The sequence below is a fragment of the Haliotis rubra genome, unplaced genomic scaffold, assembly GCF_003918875.1.
Source record: "Haliotis rubra isolate DU_JTF1 unplaced genomic scaffold, ASM391887v1 Scf823, whole genome shotgun sequence".
NCBI lineage: Eukaryota > Metazoa > Mollusca > Gastropoda > Lepetellida > Haliotidae > Haliotis > Haliotis rubra.
The window spans coordinates 360,397-383,405 of record NW_025767550.1 but is presented as its reverse complement, the minus strand read 5'-3'; the positions used below and the strand labels follow the sequence as shown (position 1 = coordinate 383,405).

The following is a 23,009-nucleotide window of genomic DNA, read 5'->3' as shown; positions in this document are numbered from 1 at the left end:
TCACTTGGAACAGCTGCAGATGAATGGCATATCACTCGGGTTTTTTTTATATTGATGGATACTTTCCTCGAACAAGGTAATAGCCTGACATTGTTCCTATAAATTTATTCTGTTTTAATTTTAATATTTGCATTTTGTTTTTATTCATTTGTCGTAGCATTCAACAGAATTGTTGTTTTCGCCATGAAGTGTAATGAGACATACTAGGGCGTGTGTGCGAATTATGATTCACATTGACAAACTATAAAATGTCCACATATTACAGTCCTATTATAAATGCACTATAAGTATCAGCAGATCATCTGCTTTTTATTTAGTTTCAAAATGCATACAAGTATGATAATAAACTAATTAGGATTATAAGACCAAATATAAAGACGTACATTGACTAGTACATGTATAAACATACTGGTGAGTGGACGTAAACCACGTGAATGTAGCAAGAAAGTTATCGCGCAGTATTGTCACTTCGACCCCCAACCTCGCTTCCGTGGAAGAAATCGTTATGTTATAAGTTGTGTCATGCAAAATGCTTTTGGTTATGATTCAAATTAGGAGATAAATTTCAATTGGAACCGAACGCGTAGCGTGAGGTCTCGTAACGCGTAGCGTGAGGTTTCATTTGAAATGTTTAGTCGCCATCAATTCAGTAAAGCATGTCTCTGATTTTCAAACACACAAGGGTTATCTCCATTCTACTATGAACCATTTAAAATCGAACTTCCTCGCTCTGCGGAAGACACTGCGTAATCCGGCATGGGACGAGAGGCGAATTGAACTCGTCTGTGAAGGGTGCGGTAGGTGTCGTTCGTATTTTTTTAACATTACAACATAACAATATTCTGTCTAAAGAAATCAAACTACTGTTTATTCAATGCAATTATGTAATACCCGAGATCTTGGGGTTTTTTTCATTCCAACTCCACACGACTAATACCAGCCTATTGTTTGTGTGCCGTGAAACTGTACCCCCTACACACTATAATGGAATCGTCTGACCTACTTATTTTCATCGAAGTAGTCAGTTACGCAACAGTTTGAAATGGCGGACGAGCCAGTGTTTACGTTTTGCGAAAAGTTGAAATTTGAAGTGACAGTGGGGCAATATGACTAACTGTCGAATCTGAACCCTGCAGAATCGAAGAATAGATCCTTTCCTGATCAACCTACGACCTGTAACTCATCAAAGACTGTTGATTTTTATGACCGGCCGATCATGATTTCACTTACTGCCTCCACCCCGGCATGCAGGACAAAGGGGTGACAGTGCTGCTAGGCGTATTACATGCGACTAACTTGTGATTCCTTGGAACTTTGTTTTCATCATTTGGGACTGGACTGTGTCCAAGCGTGTTTCAAAGTAGATGAACATAACAGTGACAACCTTGCGGGAAGCTGGCAGAGAGAGCAGATTTATTTTTGTGAATGATGCAACGGGATATGATGGAGTATACCTGTGAGTGGCATAAATGTGGTGTTTCGCCAGACCGTTAGATCTATCTTGAATTTTCCCATTCTAAACGGAATTAAATATACCATTTACCAGGTAGGTAAATGTGTACTATGTTTTGCTGCATATTTTGTATAGATAGGACGTATTTTTACAAGGCTTTTCTGATTTATATGTTAGATATTGTTTTGTTTTTATGTTTGGGGCTTTTTGTATTGTAAACTGAGTTTGAATATTTTTATAATAGAGGGTGACCTGATGATAGTGAGGTTCCTCATAATTGTGGGGAAATCATATAATTGTACTTTTCGAGTTTAAAATAAATGTTTTATCAGCATTTCATCACGTCTGTTGTGTTGATATTAGTCATGTTGGTGGTCAAGCTGAAGTAGTGCGGCAGTGTTCCATACGTGCACAGTGAAGCGCAATGAAATCAAATGCATTTTATTCCAAACATTTCCAATTGCCTATGGAATATTCGAAAGTCAGCGTCAAAATCCATGGAGTTGTTGTTATGATCCGCCATCATTGTGGTCAAACGGAAGTAGTTCTCACAATAAGATTTGTTAATGCGCGGTGAAGCGGCCTTACATCAGATGAGCATCAATCCACAATTGATGCCGTCTGATTTTCTGAACAACCAATCAGAATCTAGTATTTCCTTGATTCATGGTAGAATACATATTTAACTACGAGTAGAAAGTAGTTTTGATTTTCTAACGTGATGAAAAACAAACCATAATCTCATTAATTCTAACAGGCTTTAGCCCGTGACTTCACGATTTTCAAAAATGGTGGCGCCCTGTCGAGAACATCCGCCAATCTGAGTATAAATGCTATTTAGGTTAGTTTTCACCGAGTTACGCAAAATCAAAACTTTTTCTACTGGTAGTAAAATATGTATTTGATTGATGGTCAATAGGATTTTTGCATGACATAGCTTATAACATAACAATTTCTCTCGTGGAAGCGAGGTGGTTGTCAATATAATACTACTTACAGTATTATTGTTACTTCGACCACAAACTCGCTTCTGAGGCAGAAAATCGTTATGTTACAAGTTGTGTCATGGAAAATCTTTATGGTCATCAATCATATACATATTTTACTACGATAAGTAGTAGTTTTGATTCTTTAACTTCCGTGAAGCGATCTGAACACAAGTAAGATATCGTTTCAGGCTTCCACAACGCTCGCTTCGCACTCTCACAAACATAACCCATTTTGCACGAACTGCGGGGTCCTGTGGAAATCTGTGCATGGTGACACCATCGCCCGACCTCTAGGAGCAATTGACGACAACGCAACGATTTGGCATGTCTTCGTTGATGTCGAGAAATCATCAAAATGACGAGCTTGCTACACATTTTCTATACAACTAACTGAAAATCCTTCCTCATATGACGTCACTGCAGTGCTCTGGCGACAGAGTTACGTAACCTGTCTGTGGTTTCGTTGGCGGGCGAAAGTGAAGCAGGCGACTTTTTGGCAACTTTTAATCGCTCGGTACTAATTAATCACAAGTTTTTAAGAATGAATTTGGTGTTCCCCATAAGACTGACCACAAATCTTTCATATGTAATAGTTAAAAGAGTAAAAAAAAACAAAGTTTATTTGTTCTTTAAAATTAAAGGTCTCTTTTTTGGTAAATCAAAATTTACTGGCTGCCCTTTCCAAGACATTTTGTATGTGTATCTTAAAGGTCAAATGCAACCAAAAAATCAAACATAATTAAAACACAATTATCACTTCTTCATGACATATAATTAGGAGATAAACCTACTGTGTGGTAAAATCAGAGGTATATAACGAAATTATAATAGCTCTAAATTTCATTTAAAACCGAACAGCGTAGCGTGAGGTTTTAAATGAACAATTTAGAGCCTATTATAATTTCGTTATATACCTCTGATTTTCCAACACAGTAGGTTTATCTCCATTCTACCATGACAATTTTATGAACAATTTCAGGTGGAGCTCTTTCTTTGGTTACGAGTCAATACGTGAAGCGGCCTCGCATTCCAATCTCAAGTGGTATCGCCCGAAACAGGGTGTTTGGTGGCAAACCGTCAATGACTAACAAACTCCAGATTCAGTAATAACAAATCACGTTTTGTTTTTTCAATGCATCAATCACAAATCATTAACTGATAAGTTGGAAAACATATATCAAATAAGTTTCAAAAGCTTGGTTCACATTTGAAAATTCCACCGTAGACCCTTTCCCCACCAGAATAGTGGCAGCAACCTCATGGCCTTGACCTTTTCTCGAAGTCATTGTTTACATTTGGAAAGATGCGACAGGAGAGCCACTGACAGTTTGCGCAAGGTTAACCTGATTGTATGACTGAGATAGTCTTTGATATCTAATTACTGGTACTGGTACAAAATTTAAGAGTAGGGGCGCTTTTGCTGTAACGAGAAGTCCGTGTTGTACCGAATTTAGATACTGTTGAATTTTGCGCCCTGTCAACTTGACGATTTCACGCACCTCTACGTCTGCGTGCGACAGCTGTGGTGACTCTTACACACTCATGTGTGTACTTTGTGCTCAAATTCGATTCTACGGATATTATTTTCTACATTTTGGAAAGTGTTTTGTGACCTAGTTGCTTCAAAGTGTAGTGAATTCAAATTGAATCGGATTGGCTGGCATGTTCGCGAGTCTGTTGACAAAGAGCCAGATTTTTGGTGATATTTCCGAAAGGATGGATCAGGACACGAGGGTGTACCTCTGGCATAAACACGGTAAGGTAATTAATTATACTTTAATAGACTACTTTAGATCAAGCAGTGTAATGGATAAGAGGATCATGACTAAGCTAAATAACTTTTTCAACGATATTATACATTTAGAAAAAAAAATATGTTGGGCTAAACAGAACGGTTTTGCAGATTCTGTAGATCTAATTGTGTTTTACTACCGCTAAATTTGAAACAGTACAAATTTCAAAATATCATTTTGTTTGAATTGATAACCCAACTGTTTATTTATGTGGACGGAAGGCATTAGAATCTAAAATTTCTTCGGCGTTCGATGTTAATGCATCCTCCGTTACCGGATCAAGATCAGTGGCGATATCGTTGACGAAAGCTGATAATAAATTTAACACGGAAATTTTGTAGCAGTCTATTACTGGATCTATTCTGACATAACATAGAATCAACGTAAACATATTTGTTTTTGCTGAATTTTTATTCGGAAAGCAGACGATGTTTTGATCTTGTTCGACTGAATATTTGTTTCCATGCTTTCGAAGTACTTTTGTATGTATAAACACCTATTGCTGTGATTTACGCAAGTAGTGAGTCGTGCCCGTCATCGCTAAATCCATCTTTAAAGACATATGTGTAATTTCCGACAGTAAAATCGCCGTAATTTATCGATGCATCGGTAGGTTGTTCGGTGTCCGCCATGTTAGTGGGCAGACAAAAATAGTGCATTACCGTAAACCATGTATGATTGCGCACGGAAAACAGAGACCTGTATAACGTGATTATATACCTCTGAATGACTTTAATTAACCAATCACAATCCAGTGTTTACTGAAGTCATGGTAGAATATGCATTGCTAATTATGAAAAAACTAATGAACAAAATTATAAGCGTATAATCGCAAATCAAAAGTGCAATATTTTGTACTTGGGTTTACCTCCCTCGAAACGAAGCAGCCGGGATACCGAACCCAGTCAGAGCGGGTGGATGTGCACTAAAGTGTAACGGCTGGTTCATTAGCAGATGCCGCCTTCACGGCTCATTGTGTGTGTATATATAGAGATGTTGGGTTTTGTAAATACATGCTCATTTTTTGTGTATAACATTTTGCAATCAACAGACATCATAACATGTCATGTGTTCAAGTATCACACCTGCCTGTCTGTGTTATTACATAATGTGACAGAGACCGAACTCGGGCCATAAATCAATGCATTTTGTTTATGGTGTATAGCCTGATTGGTGTTAAGTTCAAATTGCATGTGGTCAGTGATCGCAGTTGTGTATTGAATATTGTCATTAGCAGACAGGCAGGCAGACACACAGGTGTCAATAAAACAAGACATTGAGTTTTGTCTGTGACAACGACATATCTATATCACAGTTAGAAATACTGTCAACGCTAAATAATGACATTGCTTTTAAGTATCGAACTGAGAAAGTGACTCGGTAAGAAGAAAGTGTGGTGAAATAGACAAATGAAATTATATAAACAGTTTATTTACTGTCATAACATATAAAAAGCTCGCGCCTGTGAGATATCAACAAAACATTATGAAAATAGCTCACACCAAAGCCTTCACCGAGTATTCACCAGACAGCCCGGGGGAAAATTAGTGAATCGTTTGAACTCCGATTTCGCGCGGTTTTTTTCATCGCGTTATTTTTCAACTTTATAACTTGAATTTGCATTTTTGATGATTTGTTTCGGTACGTCCATACCGAAAGGTATCAGAATCTGCAAAGTTGTGTTTTACGTTGCATGTGACCTTTAAAGAATTGACCAAAGATTTGTACTCTTTCTCCTAATTCTAAATGCTTTTGTTTCTAAAGTTTTATGAGACTGCTGATTATGTAACTAAAAATAATAGGACAGAATGTAACTTAAATCCTTGAAGATGTTCAATTATTGACTTAATTTCAAAGTATGTATCAATATATGCAATTAGTAAAACTTAATGAGTCCTAAATCAAACGAAACAAGGCAGAATAGTATATAAATCATTGAATTAATTTCAAAGTATGTATCATTATATCCATATCTTAATACTAAATGAGTAATAAATCAAATTAAAGAGATTATATTATTTAACAATTTACGCCCAAGCTTAAAGCTTATGCCCAAGCTCATTAATTTTGACAAGAATCTAAACATGACATATTAAGTCACGTCTGGGCGTTTGCTCGCACATCGAAGACCCGTGTTCGATTCCCCACATGTACAATGTGAAGCCCATTTCTGGTGTTCCGCCAAGCGGTGATATTGCTGGAATATTGCTAAAAGCGGCGTAAAACTCATTATCACTCACTATTAACGATGGCAACGATGTCATATGCATGCTTCACATGCTTAGATTTATATTATGTCTTAAAATAGTACTAGCCCGAAACATCCACGAAAATTAATCGAAGTCGAAATGTCGAAGCAACGAGAAATCATTCTGAATTTCTGCATTTCAAGTTGTTAAAAGTAACTTCAAGTAACGAGAAAATACTTGACCAATTAATAGAAGCAATAAGAAAATAATTGAAATAACGAGAAAATACACAAAGCAATGAGAAAACTAATCAAGGAAAGAGAAATGTCGATGAAAAACTATCTTATCTTACAAAAATGGCTGCTTTAGGCTTTTCCTAATTCAAAGGAACGCTAACATTTGTGACATGTTAGAAAGCTTAGATGCTTGAAACTATTGCATCTAGTTTTTCGTCTGACAGTGGTTGAAATAATACACCCATCAATAATTAAAATGTATATGAGTGATTGCCATATATTACTCCAGATGCAACAATACTTAAACATAATCGCGGCGGACTGTGTAAGTGGGAGATCACAAGGCCATCATTACGCCATACTCTCACCTCCATTTTTCAATGCAGGAAGGTTCTCCTCTTCGAACTTGAAGTTGGAGCCCTTTGGCTCCCCCACAAATTGTGAAGCAAGTATCCACTTCTTTGCCTTGACCATTTTGATGTGATCCTGCTTATCTGTGTTCCCGATCTATATTTATTGAGCCGCGGAAATGACACAGCAGAAAACACTGAGTGTCCAGCAACGAACACATTCGTCTAAAGTTCGGGGGTAATTTATCAGCAAATCTATGCATATTTGCGGCACTGTGGGTTGTTGGTGGAAGGTCATGTGTAGGCATCACAAGTGTTCTCTTCAAAAATCTGCAACGCAATATGCTGGAGTGTAGTAGGATAGGAATGGTTTCTGACCACAACGTCCCAGTTTTCCCGTGTGGATACGATAGGTGGTCATGTAGCGATGTGCTGATGTAATGTTGACTGTCACTAGAGGCACGTGGTATTGTGTACATGTTCTGGTTGTGATTTATGTATTGGGGAGTTCACCGTCTGAGATGAAACGTGGAACTGTGTGGTCTCAATATTGGACATGACTCAACAAAGTTCGTACATGCATTGAGGAGAGAGATGGACTGAGCATCAGTTATGTATCATGGTAAGAGTGAGTGCGTGACTTTAGTTTTACGCCGCTTTTAGCAGTATTCCAGCAATATCACGGCGGGGACACCAGAAATGGGTTTCATACATTGTACCCATGTGGGGAAGTATCATGGTAAGAAAGATCAAAGTGAGGCTGGTGAAGGTTTGCTCTCCTGGTAACATGCCGTAGTATGGTGCAGTCAAACCATGGATCATAACCAGGTCCAATCTGGGATTCAAACCTTCGGAAGCATTACCATATGCATGTATATTTTCCTAAGCCACCCTTCAGATGTCCACAACCTTAAAGAACAAAGCCTCACCCCAAGGATGTATGACAAAAAGGATTATGTCATCTTCCAAGTTCCAATAGTAAACTTTCTCTTAATGTCGAGCAATATTCCAACAGCACCAGCCTTTGGTGCTCTCATTTCGCAACTTTTGAGGTACAATCGAGTATGCTCAGTCACCAGGATGTCAAAGATCTTTATATGACTCTTGCTCAGAACTTGTTCGATCAAAGTTACAACATTCAAGGCCTAAGTAAAGCTATCCAAAGGTTATATTATACTCACATGGGGAACATTTCTAAATTGGATGCATCAGTAAATAAATGATATCCGAAGCAATCCCCCAATATAACTTGTACCATGTGTTCACGTGTTTTTGGGGTGAACAGTTGTCTGGCTTTACACGTGTGTGTGAAGAATACCAATTGTTATGCAGGATACGTTCAACTGTTCGCGAACAGCTGATATCAATATTTAATAAACATGAACACATTGTTTTAATCGGAATCGCACAATCGACTAGGCTTTTTGACACATATTAGTTTTGATGTGGAACGTTTTTCTACTTCCAGGTCCTTCACGACTGTCGCTCCTTCTCGTTTTCGAGACTTACATATCTGTTATATTTTCTACAAACATGGCTTTACATTTTTCTTACATCTTTTACGACTTTTACTCTCTTCACAGTTTCCTGACTTACACGTCCTTTGGGACATTTACTTCCCTCAACGTTGTTTATATATTTCCGCTTTGAGGAACACTATTTCTGCAAATTGTGTACCAGTAGGGCAGGACATGCTCGCCTGGTGTCAAATACATAAATCACTAACTGGCATCGCTATAAATGAAACCCTGTCATTAAAACTACTCACTTCGATCTTTAATCAACTTAAATCGACCTTTTTGACAACAGTGCACAATTCTCACCCGCGAATGAAATTTCAACCAATCAGAGCGGGGCGTCTCTGTGACGTCATATGAGGAATAGATATGAGGGCCGATGCAGAATTCATCTACATTTTCAGGGGTAAATTATCTTGTTTACAGGTTTGTATAAACCTGAAATCGTGACAACTGTTGTGGAAAATGAAAGCTATATGTTCTCACAATCTTCTGTCATATAATTTTGTCTCCTGCTTTGCCTAGTTTCCGAGTTACAACTTGTTTTCATAGACGATTCTGTCAAAATCGCTTGGTGTCGTTAGGCCTTATTTGTATAATGACTGATCCAAATTGATCCCATTTCTGTGTTTTTTTACCTCGATATTTAATCATGTCATGTAAAAATATGACGTCTATTACGCGTGATATTAAAAATTGACATTTGATTTATTTGAATCGGTAAACTAAACAACCCTATTTTGCCATTGCTAGAAGAATCTGAAATTTTACTTAGGTAAATAGGTACATACAGTTTTAGCACACAGCAAATGCTTATATGTATTTCTTATGCAACAATGAAGTTCTGTTTGTATTCTCAAAACAGTTTCGGCCCATAAGTTTTCACATGCAATTAAAATTGCATGCAATACAGCAATTAATACTCCCTCGTTGTAACCCGTGTTAGGTGGTATAAACCTACACATGTTATTTGTCATCATTCACTTGATGGTCAGTTAATGAATTTATAACAGGTATAATTAGTGGTAACACCACTTAGATTACCCGACAAAGGTTCCCATTTGGCATTTCTTGTGTCTGGAGTAAATATTCAACATTATAAACATCGATAAAAGGATTAACCGAGAACACGCTGATTGATTGATTACTTTTATCTTACACAGCGGATTTGTCAAAGGTAGTGTTTATCTATGTAGATTTATTAATCTATACTGAATACACTCTGTCGTGGCTGTGTCTGCGTAAAACAACGTCCTTCCTTCAAAGGATTAACCGCCAATACAGTGATTGATTGCTCATTATTGGCTAACTAAATTACCGTTTTTAAAGAATGGTGGACATTATGCAATCAGTTGCCAGGTGTGCTATCTTGGGTGACCAATGAGACTATACACCAATGTGACATACCTGAAACTATATATCACGTTTTCATATACTAGACTGTTGAAAGACACATCACTTGGAACAGCTGCAGATGAATGGCATATCACTCGGTTTTTTTATATTGATGGATACTTTCCTCGAACAAGGTAATAGCCTGACATTGTTCCTATAAATTTATTCTGTTTTAATTTTAATATTTGCATTTTGTTTTTATTCATTTGTCGTAGCATTCAACAGAATTGTTGTTTTCGCCATGAAGTGTAATGAGACATACTAGGGCGTGTGTGCGAATTATGATTCACATTGGCAAACTATAAAATGTCCAGATATTACAGTCCTATTATAAATGCACTATAAGTATTAGCAGATCGTCTGCTTTTTATTTAGTTTCAAAATGCATACAAGTATGATAATAAACTAATTAGGATTATAAGACCAAATATAAAGACGTACATTGACTAGTATATACATACTGGTGAGTGGACGTTAACCACGTGAATGTAGCAAGAAAGTTATCGCGCAGCATTGTCACTTCGACCCCCCACCTCGCTTCCGTGGAAGAAATCGTTATGTTATAAGTTGTGTCATGCAAAATGCTTTTGGTTATGATTCAAATACATATTTAACTACGAGTAGAAAGTAGTTTTGATTTTCTAACTTGATGAAAACAAACCATAATCTCATTAATTCTAACAGACTTTAGCCCGTGACTTCACGATTTTCAAAAATGGCGGCGCCCTGTCGAGAACATCCGCCAATCTGAGTATAAATGGTATTTAGGTTAGTTTTCACCGAGTTACAAAATCAAAACTTCTTTCTACTGGTAGTAAAATATGTATTTGATTGATGGTCAATAGGATTTTGCATGACATAGCGTATAACATAACAATTTCTCTCGTGGAGGCGAGGTGGGTGTCAATATAATACTACTTACAGTATTATTGTTACTTCGACCACAAACTCGCTTCTGAGGCAGAAATCGTTATGTTACAAGTTGTGTCATGGAAAATCTTTATGGTCATCAATCATATACATATTTTACTATGATAAGTAAGTAGTTTTGATTCTTTAACTTCCGTGAAGCGATCTGAACACAAGTAAGATATCGTTTCAGGCTTCCACAACGCTCGCTTCGCACTCACAAACATAACCCATTTTGCACGAACTGCGGGGTCCTGTGGAAATCTGTGCATGGCGACACCATCGCCCGACCTCTAGGAGCAATTGACGACAACGCAACGATTTGGCATGTCTTCGTTGATGTCGAGAAATCATCAAAATGACGAGCTTGCTACACACTTTCTATACAACTAACTGAAAATCCTTCCTCATATGACGTCACTGCAGTGCTCTGGCGACAGAGTTACGTAACCTGTCTGTGGTTTCGTTGGCGGGCGAGAGTGAAGCAGGCGACTTTTTGGCAACTTTTAATCGCTCGGTACAAATTAACCACAAGTTTTTAAAGAATGAATTTGGTGTTCCCCATAAGACTGACCACAAATCTTTCATATGTAATAGTTAAAAGAGTAAAAAAACAAAGTTTATTTGTTCTTTAACTTGATTTTTTTTCAAATAAGGTTTTCCTTAAATTTTAACCTGTGTAACATTAGAATTGAGAACGGTTAGAATTTACTTACACATATGAATCTTTTGCTGTTCTTTGCGGACAAAGGCCTCTGCTTTCCCACTTCTTTGTCTTCTAGGTGAATGAACCCTCTTGTTCGTCCAAAACCGCCAAACTGCTTCTGAAAGGAGATGTGTATAAGTGGAAAATATTTCCAGTTGGAAGTTACGAAAATGGGGTTGTGTAATTTTTATGTATTTTTCTGATTCATAGGATTTACATTATTTGGATAATTTTATGTACATCATTTACTGAAGGGTTTGGATTACACATACCTGTTGCAGGTCAAGATCAGTTAGTCATCTTCAGTTTTTGCAACACTGCCCCAATGGAATGCTGGAAATGTAGAAATTAAGGGAAAAATCAGGAACTATCTAAGTGATATTGTACTCTTGATAACAATAAGGCATGAAAATAGAAGAATAAATATCAATTTGCAAGGTGTAGATATGCTAATATCAAAAGAAGCAAAATTAACAAGTTCATTTAATTTTAGGTTGGCAATGTACATCAATGTATCCCCAACATATCCTATTAAACGTTCTATATATCCAACTTTCTTTACAAACTTCTTTTGTGGATCTAACAAAATCCACATCTCTTCATTCAGAGTTAGATATCTTGACATTCTAAGTGTAAAATTGTTTACATCAGATGATTAACTTAAATTACCTCATACATCGATCAGTAATCCATCCTATACCGACTTGAAACCCTTTTAAAAAACAGTTTCCAAATATATTGTGTTGACAATTTATCCACTCAACAGCATTATAGTATCATGATAAATATCGTCTTAAAAGTTGGCTGGAAAATATTGTCGATTTTTGGGGGTCATAGGCTGTCTTGTAACTTTAATAACTAGACAAAGAATTTTGAAACTTCACTCTAACCATGCACCAAATCTGCTCAGAGAATTCCTATAAATGCAAAATGACTCACTATCCCCCACTGTATTGTTTTCAGTGGTACAAATATCAAAAGGAATTTGCAATAACAAACTTTAAAATAGAACTTCCAATCATTGGATATCTTGCAATAATATTCGAATACTTCTAAATACGTTTGGAAGTTATCTTGAGTCGTCACATTGCTGGATATATTTGTGGTTCATATTGTTCTTGCAAAGATAATACTTCATACATTACGATAATGAACCATTTAGTCGTATGTGACCTGATCCAAATCACAATCGAGTTCTTGAGTTGACTAAGTAAAGGAAGCCATATCTCTTGCCAACATTTCGACACGCAATTGCTTATCGAGTTCCATCAAGTCCAAAATTTTGATTTCATATTTATTGTCCTAGCTACTTATGTACATTAAACGTTACACATAACATGAGCTATTGCTTAATTCAAGAAATTTACACTGTACCTGACATGGTCGTGGAATGTTCCCTTTCTCCCTCCGCGATCGACGACTGCTCCTGTCTTCAAGTTTTCACGTACCAGAGCCTCCAAAGCTTCTAGTGTAACTCGCATTGCCATTTTCTTGATTCAGATAACATGGACAAGCGAAGGAATAATTCACTGTGCTGGGTTCCTTGTTGTGTTAATAACGGGAGACACTTTGGCCCACTTTCAAAACAACTTCTCATGAGATCAAGTGACAAAATGGCGGCAATTGTGTGTAGGGGCATTGTGGGTAATAACAAATACATAATCCCTTTTCGATTGGCAGGTATGAAAACATTATCTGACCCAATTTGGTTGTGATTTCAAGACATAAAAGACGAAAATGACCACTTCAGTACATAAAACCATTGCTTTTATAAAATGTCACGAGTTCGCGCGTGCCCACGGATTACCGACTCATTACTTCTACAGCAATTTAATTTTGATAATAGGTGCCCGTTAAGACGAGACAACCCCAAGGAAGCCGACACACAGACCACGACATACAAATGACATGACACTGATTGTTTGCCAGGTACTTGAACTCACTGTCAAAGCATACTAACTCTAAATGCTTTTAATGGTAAACATTACTCACAACCTCTATTCATAGTACAATTCCCTGATATTCTAGTTATTGAGAAATCCGTAATGTATTGACAATTGTTTGAATTACATTATACTAAAGTTCCTAAATGCTTATACTCTTTCACATTCTAAAGCAAACATAATTCAACCGATTTTCCCCTCAAATTTCACTTTTTGACGTTTAAGATTTTTCATTACTACAGTGAAAATTTTTAATCATCGTAGAATATCATCCATCTATTTAGATTTTCAAAATTCCCCATCATATGGAATCCCAGGATGGTCAACTTTATGCCAAATACTTGCAAATTTTAAGTTACTCAGTTCAAAACAGTGCACAGGAAACCAACATGAAACTACATATTCTGGTTTCATGTTGGTTTCCATTTAATGAAACTTCAATTGCCAATTCCAGGAATGGAAACCAACAAGAAACCTCTAACCTTAGTTTCTTGTTGGTTTACAGAAATGCAAAAATCAAAGAATCCAAAATGGAAACTAGTTGGAAACTCAGTTACTCAGTTTCAGTGAATGGAAACCAACTGGATTCGCAAATTACCCAGTATACGGATGGTTTCCAGGTTTCAGGAAACCAAGTCATTTTTGTAGTGAGGACACGTTCGGCCCCACAACAGCCCTATCAGCTCTAACTCTGATAAGGTTGCACTGAGGGACTGTTTATAACTTGTCACATATTACACATGCGCACCATGAAAAGGATACCGTATTTCCTCAATCCATTGGCGGGTATCGAAGAAATGACGTGTCAGTTACGCTTTATATGCATGCTTCCTCAGCTATTAACCCCACAAAACTAAGCAGCACCTTCCTGTTACGAACACACGAGGCATAGGATCCGTGCTTCATAAGTGTCACAGTTATTCCGCATTGTGGTCTCAGTGCTACAACTGTTGTAAGATTGTGTTGAAGTACAGTGGTTCTGGAAGTCTTCGCACTAAGACTTCGCCACTTTGTGGGAAGGGCCCTGCTTTTCATTTGAGCAGGTCCTGTAATCTTGAATTGCTGGCCCAAGCTCAGAATTGCGGAAATGTCATATCTGTAATTTAGCTTCATTTTGACAACCAAGACCTTTCTTTTTAAACAAGGATAACTTTCTATCTATTGCGCTATCATTAATGTAGGAATTTCTTTACCTTTTGGATAGGATTGAAAAAGACAGAACGATTCAAATTATTCAGTTTATTAAATGATCCTAATCATTGTGATCAGGTCTTGATGGGTCTTTAGGCATAAGTAGCTTATTCTGCAACCCAATTTCTAGTCGAGGGATGCTTCACTCATGATACAAAAAAACGATCTTACTTTGTTGCTCTTAAATATATGGTTGTATCAATGGTATAGATTCAACTCCTGCTTGTCTCTCACACTAAGGACGCCACTCTGCTCAGCGATTTTCCTCACTACCCTTGTCCCGTCTCACCACGAGTGACTAGGACACTTTCTTGGCTCTATCACGCTGTGGACGCAATTCTGTCAGTGACTTTCCTCACTATCCTTGTCCCGCCCCACCCCGAGTGACTAGGACACCGTCTTGGCTTTGTCACGCTAGGGGCGCCACTCTGTAAGCGATTCTCTTCACTACCCTTGTCCCGACCCACCCCCAAGTGACGGGGACCCTCCTGTTTTCCTCTCACCCTGGGGAGGCTTCTCTGCTCAGCGATTTTCCTCACTACCCTTGTCCCGCCCCACCCCGCTGGGACACTGTCGTAGCTCAGTCACGCATCGGACGCAAACCAGAAACTTGTCATGCGAGTATTGTCAGAAGAGTAATGTCAATATTCCCTGATATTATACCCGGTATAAGTGTTCAATGAGGAAATGAAACTACCGTGTTCAACCGAGTGGATTCTCAAATGACCCTTTGACGGTGTTTTGTGTTGGTAACGAACGAATCAAGGGGGATGCGGCTGGCAAGGAAAGGGGTAGTGGTGGTGGTGTTAATAATAAGGGGGCTATTAACGAAAGCAAAAGGGAATATGTTTAACTAGTTCTGATAAGGTTGGACTGAGGGACTGTTTACACCAAGTTTAAACATGAACATAACTTATAAGCCAGAGGTCTGTGTAGTTCCACTTTTTGTAGGTCAGAAGAATCAATGGCATTGATCTTTTTTTCCTCGAAATAACACAAATCTTTGATCCTGACTTAAGAAAAGCTCCATTACATTGTGAAGTCATTTACGTAAACCAACATGTTTTGACAGCAAGAAGAACATTATTTGTTTCCACTTTTATTTAGTTTCGGTTGAAAAACAACCCTTCCAAATCGATTCCTGAGCACATTTTTCGCATATTACAGATAGAGCGACAGCATGACAGTGGATGCACCTTTAACTTTGTCAACCTTTGGTTACAAATAAAACGATCACAGTACGAAACCCTGACAATGCGACTGTTGGACAGGCTTTTAACAGGCGGCTGCTACCTTCATATACCAGTAACTGAGGTCCGCTGGATCCTTGGAAATATATCACTTGCAACAAATTCTGGTTCACCTAAAGTGTGGTCTGGATCAACAAACCCGTGAAGATCCGTTTAGAATTGGTCTTCAGCAACCCATGCTAGTAAGAGACGATTGACGGGATCGGGTGCTCAGTCTCGCCGGTTGGTCGATGCATGTCATCACATACCGAGTACGTGCACGGATGCTCATGATGTTGATCACTGGATTCTCTGGACCAAACGTGATTATTTACAAACTGCCGCCATATAGCTGGAATATTGCTGAGTGTGGCGTTATACAGCAAACAAACCAACCAACTGAATCATCAGTGGTAAAAACATGTGGTTTCATGGAACCAGAGAGCTGTTGAAAAAGGACGTCTCAAATATGGAGACAAGGACAAAGACTGAGCATGAGTAGAATCAAGTCAAGTCAAGTATTTTTATTCCGTATGTAGGCCACAAGCCCATATACAACATACATATATTTGTTTACAAATATAGATACACTTTAAAGGGCATACATATCAATAATACACGTGTTATTTGTTCAAATAGATTTCTTGTCAGTATAAATATAATATTTAATATAAACATATATACACACCTTTATAAACATTTAAAATGGAAAAATGTGTGGTTTAAAGAAAATTTATTGGAGTTTGTTTGCTCTGAAAGATATATTTACATAAATTTCTTAAAAGTGTTTCATTATTTGTTGATAACAGGGACTTAAATTTATAGTAGTTTGGTTGTTTCTGATATACATGTGGCAAGTATTTTAATCTAAGGGAGTTACATTCAGTACATATAAAAATAAAATGATACTCATCTTCTACACCCAGCTTACACAATGGACAATTACGTTCTGCAACCTCAACATTTAACCATCTTCCCTCATTATACTTTAACCTTAATAACCCACATCTAAATTTGATCAAAATATTTCGAAACTTTTTGTCCAAGATACATGATAAATATTTTTCTGGAGTTAACAGACTTTTAAACTATCAGTAAATACGATATCGTGAACTGTTATTCAATGTACAATTCCATGATTGAAAACACATATTGATTGCAACAGTCTTGAATCTATTTACAAATGAAGCTGCATCACCAACTGTCTGAGACATCCAGACGTAACCAAATCCATGTGAAAAAAGTATTTCTCTAATATATGAAGCATATGTCTTATATCCACAGTTATCGTAATACATTTGCATTTTGTACACTTTGAAGGGAGTTGTATCTTGATGAATATGAATAACATTTAACCAATATTTTAAAGTTTTACACAATGCGTTTATAAAGAGAGGATATCTTCCACATTCGCCATATACAATAGCAGTAGGCGTTTGAGGGCTGACATTCATGGAACGTTTGCAAGCTGTTAGATGAACCTTTTGAATTTCATAAAATTTATGTATTCCCCAGATTTCTGCCCCATACAGTAATATCGGTTGTATCTGCGCATCAAATATCTTAAAATACACACTGGGGTCTACTATTCCAATTCCATTTAAATTATTTATTACTTCCATTAAAGCCCGCTTACCCCTTAGTGCTAAATCATTGATGCAATTTCTCATCTTAAATGTTGATGAAAATATAACTCCCAAATATTTATAAGCATTTAATGTTGTTATTGGTTGGTCATTTAAAAAAACACTTTTCATTTCTTGCTAAGCGCCCCCCACCCCCTCTAAAAACAACAATATTTGTCTTGTCTAAGTTTACTTTTAGACCTGAATATTGAGTGTAATTATTTAGAATATTGTATCAGATATAAGAACAACATCATCTGCAAACATAAGTAACATGATTTCTAATAAGTCTGGAAATAACTGCACTCCATTTTTACCATATCTAGATATGTCGTCTGATAATTCACTAATGAAAAAGGAAAACAATAAAGGGCTAAGAACACAACCTTGCTTTAAACCAATTGGACAGTCAAAATACTCAGTATATCCGTTATCACTTCTAACACAAGCTGTTACCGAGCTGTAAATACTAATTATAGCAGTTAGCATTTTCCCATGTAAACCAGATTTGAATAAGCGCATATATAACTTAGAACGGTCAATTGAATCAAAGGCTTTTCTAAAATCAATAAAAGCAACATATGACTTTTTCCTTTTCTTAATTAGACATTTTTCTATAACACCATGCAAAGTAAAAATATGATCAATCGTAGAGTACCCTTGTCTAAAGCCTGCTTGTGTTTCGGGAACTTTACTCATACATTTGCCTAGTTCGTGATACGGACATTTAAAATAGATGTATATAATTTATTTAATATACACAATAAAGAAATCCCCCTGTAATTATCTGGGTTTTTGCGATCACCCTTTTTATGTAAAGGAATAACTATTGCTTTCGTCCAAGCCATGGGAAAAACACATGTGTTAAAAATACTATTTAGCAATATCTTTAAAAAAGGCATAATAATATGTATATAATATGTATAGATGATTTCACCAGGTCAACAATTACACCATCTCTACCAGCTGACTTGCCATTTTTCAGATGAAAAAGACATGAACTTATTTCCTCATCAGTGATAGCAGACTCAAGAATACAGCGATCAATGTCATTAAAGGAATATTTACATCAGGACTGAAAACATCATTCTCAATGGTATCATCAGCTTGATTTTGGGGTGTGAACAACCTTTTAAAATGATTATACAATAAAGATTTATGTAATGGACAACGGGAGCTCTTTGTATTATTCAGACTTCTCAACTCTTTCCAAAAAGCAGAAGAGTTATGGATAGAAGATTTTATCATGTATCTGGTTGTTATTAGTTTCTACTATTTCGCATGTGTTTACCTTGAAGGAGTGGCAATTCATCATCACTGACATGCATTTTACGAATATCCGACCATATGGTTTTACGTTAAAATCAGACACGTACTAACATGGTGTATTTGGTGGTTCATGATATCGTTTAATCAGGGTAGAGTTCGTGTCGAGTGCCAAAGCATGTTGCTCCTATTTACTCAAAATGTGAATATATGTGACCTGCCACTATATTTCAAGATTAGTCCCAGTGGAGGTACGTTTCTGTTTCCTTCACTTTTACCTTCCACGCAAGGGAATTTAATTACGGTCACATGTTTTAAACTTCGAGAAATTACAGTTCAAAATCAACGTGCTGTTAAGCCTTTTTACTCTATTAACTATTGGTGATACTTATATCATATAATACTCTGGCCATAACTGTTGTCACACATGTCTATTAATTAGGTACCAACTATTTGTATAAACATATGTTATGGACTTATGACTGAACACACATTTGTCAGGCCTTAGACAGTACATTATGTGCAATGAAACAGTATTTATGTACTGTTCGTACAGGTAGCAGTAGTAGTAGTAGTAGACTAAGGCTTAGTCTCTGAATATATATAATTTTGATAGTAACAAACAAGCCCATTTATATTGAAAAGGAGCCCTAGGGAGACCAGAGATTCAGAGACTAAGAACATCTGCATTGGGGCTACACGTGCTGGGGTCATTACCAATTAGAAGTCGCATCATACAACCATCAGATAACGCTATAAGTGAATGGCATATTTATTGGCCCTCCTGTTAAGCCCTGTCCTATCTCCATGCTGTCATCACCTCATGTGGGCCAGTCAAGTGCCCCTACTGCCTAACATTTTACTGTTGGGAAACTTGCAGCCCACAATGTCACTTGGACACTAGATGACCAAGGTGCAAGATCTGTGTGGAACACCAACAAAATTATTTATGAATTTGAACTTATCTCCAAATTCAAAAGTTTCCATTTGTATAATATGCGAAGAGAATATAGATAACCATCTTTTTTTAAACAAACTGTTCAATGGAAGTGGAAAGGCCAGCATCTGTCTTACGCTTGAAGATGTTCTTGGTATTTATAGATACAAGATCATCTTCACTAGATTTCACCTTGCATGCCTCAATCACATCACGAAGGTAAACAGATTTAATTCCGAGATGCTGTGCCTTTAGAATTTGGTTCTTCATGAGAAGGCGACTAACGGGGTCGGGTGGTCAGGCTTGCTGACTTGGTTGACACATGTCATCGTATCCCAATTGCGTAGATGTTCATGCTGTTGACCACTGGATTGTCAGGTCCAGACTCGACTTATTTACAGGCCGCCGCCATATATGGAATATTACTGAATGTTGTGTAAACCCAAACTCACTCACTCACTCTTCATGAGTGCTAGGTCCCTGCCATATGTTTTACTGTTGAGCAATTAGATAAAAAGAGATACTCAAAACACACCAGAATTTCACACGGTAAGAGTTCCTCCCGTTCCCCCATCCCAAATAATATGTATAAATATTCTAGAATTATAAACGAAACTTAACGCAACAATTACTAGAGAACACACAAAATGATTAAAAGTCCAAAATTTAAGTTAGGGCTAGGGTTAGGTTTAGAGTTGGGGAACGGAAGGAACTCTTTCCTTTAACACAATAATCTTATATCAGGAATAAAAAAATTAACCCTTGTTTTAATTACAATTAAATCCTTAACCGCATTTACAAATGGGCCGCTATGTGTGGACCCAAGTCAGACAATGAAACAATACTTTTTACAACATTACATTCAGGAGGAACCTTTCCCCAAGATTTTGGTGGATTTGTCTCTTAAGACCAGAAACTGTGCACAAGGCCTCCACTATAGCTTCATGTCACCCAATGTGCTTGTTAATTAAGAGTTGACAGATGAGGCAAGATTCCAGGCCACTGGTTAGGATGTTGGTCCGGCCAGCCATGGTAGTTAGATATGTTTACTTTGTAATCCGACCCCCAAAGTGAGTTAGTTTTCTTGCAGATGTTAACAGACCCTGAACCTGAGGAAATTTAGACTTGCTTTATTTGGGGCTTTAGCACAGCAGAGAGGGCTTGGCAGTGGGGAAATTAATGTGGTTCAGTGACTGTGAGACAGACTATAGTAGTAGTAGTAGTAGTAGTAGAAGTAGCAGTAGTAGTAGTGGTAGTGGTAGTACCAGCAGCAGCAGAGCAGCAGGGAGATCAGCGTTTGGTCACCACACAAATAACCATCCTTTGAATTTTCTAACCTCTTAAAGCTGACCCTGTTTACTATACGATTTATGTTTTGTATGATAACTTGTGGGAGATATTTTCGAAGGTTCCGCTTTTGGCACAGACTACTGCTCTGATTTCCTTGTTTTTATTAGTTGTTGAATCTGCAGGCATAAAACCAATTGTCCATAGATCGTTGTCTCTAAGGTATGTAAAGCTACTAAAAATACATACATAAAATACACTTTTCAGAGACTTTAGCCAAACATCTTGCAAGAGCAACAGGTCTGTAATTTTTATGAATAGATAACAAAGGCAATTTTCTAAGTGGAAGCAAAAAAACGAAATTATCAATAACATATTTAACACTTTGACAATGGCGGATATGCTAACGTGGTTTTCAAGTGACTTTTGGTATATGATTGAAAAATCGTGCAATTTTAATATCTAACAATGAACTTATTGACAAATCAGGGCGATCTGTTCGAAGGGTTGTCAGAACATTATCAGGCAGAGGGTATAAACAAACATAAAGATTATATCAAGTCGTCCTGACACAGTGATCGCTTGCTTGGTGTGTGGTAAAACTTTGTGAGATTATTATCTGGCTATGCACGCACCCATAAGCCCAAACATGTCCTCTCACAATCAACATACACTGTATACAATGATAAAACACACAAAAACTTACAACTATATGAATTGCCATTTTAGACCCATGTAAGTCTTATATCTGGGTGGTCCATGCAGGTAACATAGGCACTGTAAATCCCCATTGTCCCCACTATAGCGATCTACAGTTGCTGGTTCTCTAATACCTGTTTTTTATATAGTGTTGTCTTGAATTATAGTATAAGTCTTAAGTTACATGCTAGTTTTATATTTCCATCTGTGATGCACTAATTTTTTAATTTCTAATTTTATTGATCTTTACGATAGATATTAACTCACTCACTCTCTCCCCTTATATCTGTGTACAATCTACGACGAATCTTTTCTTCTGGTGCTGACATATCGAATCATAATTACTGCGTAATACACCTCTTGTGATCCTAATACACTGTAGATCTGGACTTGACAACATTATACACGATGCATTGCAAACCATTGGGGAGCATAATCCTTTTTCAGACTATTGCTTAAACATCGTACAAGTATAAGCTAGTTGATCTATAGCCCGTTTGTGTATTGTATTGTTCTGATAGAAGCATAATTTTACAGATAAATGCTAGTTTTAAATTCTGTTTCTGTGATATACTAGTGTTTTTTTACTGTCCTTGGGTTGTTTAGGGGTGGATTGTGGGCACAAACCATCCGAAACCGGCTGCGAGCTGCTCACTTTAGTGTTTGACGACCAAATCTCAGAACCATTTTGACGCCATTACATCGACGTCAGCGTTTGCTGTGGGCACGACGACACCTCCGATGGACTCGGAGAGAATGGAATCGAGTTGTCTTCAGTGATGAATGAAGATTTACCCTCAGATTCGCTGATGGTAGGATGAGAGTTTGGAGGCGACGCCGTGAACATCATGCTCATAGTTGTGTATAGGAAGTTGACATATTTGGGGGCGGAAGTGACATGGTTTGGGGTGCTTTCTGTGGGATTGCCCGTCCCCGACTTCTGGTTATCCGTAGGAACCTTAATGCTGCAGTTTACCGCGACCAGGTTCTTGCCCCCCGAATTTATTCCATTCATGGCAGCACATGGTCAAGGTCTGCACTTTCAACAGACCCCATACAGCTAATCTGACCAGGATTTACCTGACCGTCAAGGGCACCTGATCTCAATCCAATCGAGGACATCGGGGATGCTCTTTGTAGAAGTCTGCTCACTCTCAGGAACCGACTCCAGAATTTCCAGGATCTTGGTTCTGCTTTACACAATAATGTGTTTACACGCACCAGACAGTCAATGAGGAGGCGTTGCTTGGCAGTTGTGAACGCAAGAGGTGGCACATTCGACACATCAGATTACG

At 37.5% G+C, this 23,009-nt stretch overlaps 1 long non-coding RNA gene across 1 annotated transcript; it reads right to left on the bottom strand.

Annotated features, from left to right (window-relative positions):
• Window positions 1-1,154: 1,154 nt before the first annotated feature.
• Window positions 1,155-12,857, bottom strand: LOC124262139. Its single transcript, XR_006894502.1, has 3 exons — window positions 12,848-12,857; window positions 5,321-5,324; window positions 1,155-1,272 (listed from the first exon to the last, which is right to left on the bottom strand). It is a non-coding gene; the product is annotated as an uncharacterized LOC124262139 (long non-coding RNA).
• Window positions 12,858-23,009: the final 10,152 nt, after the last annotated feature.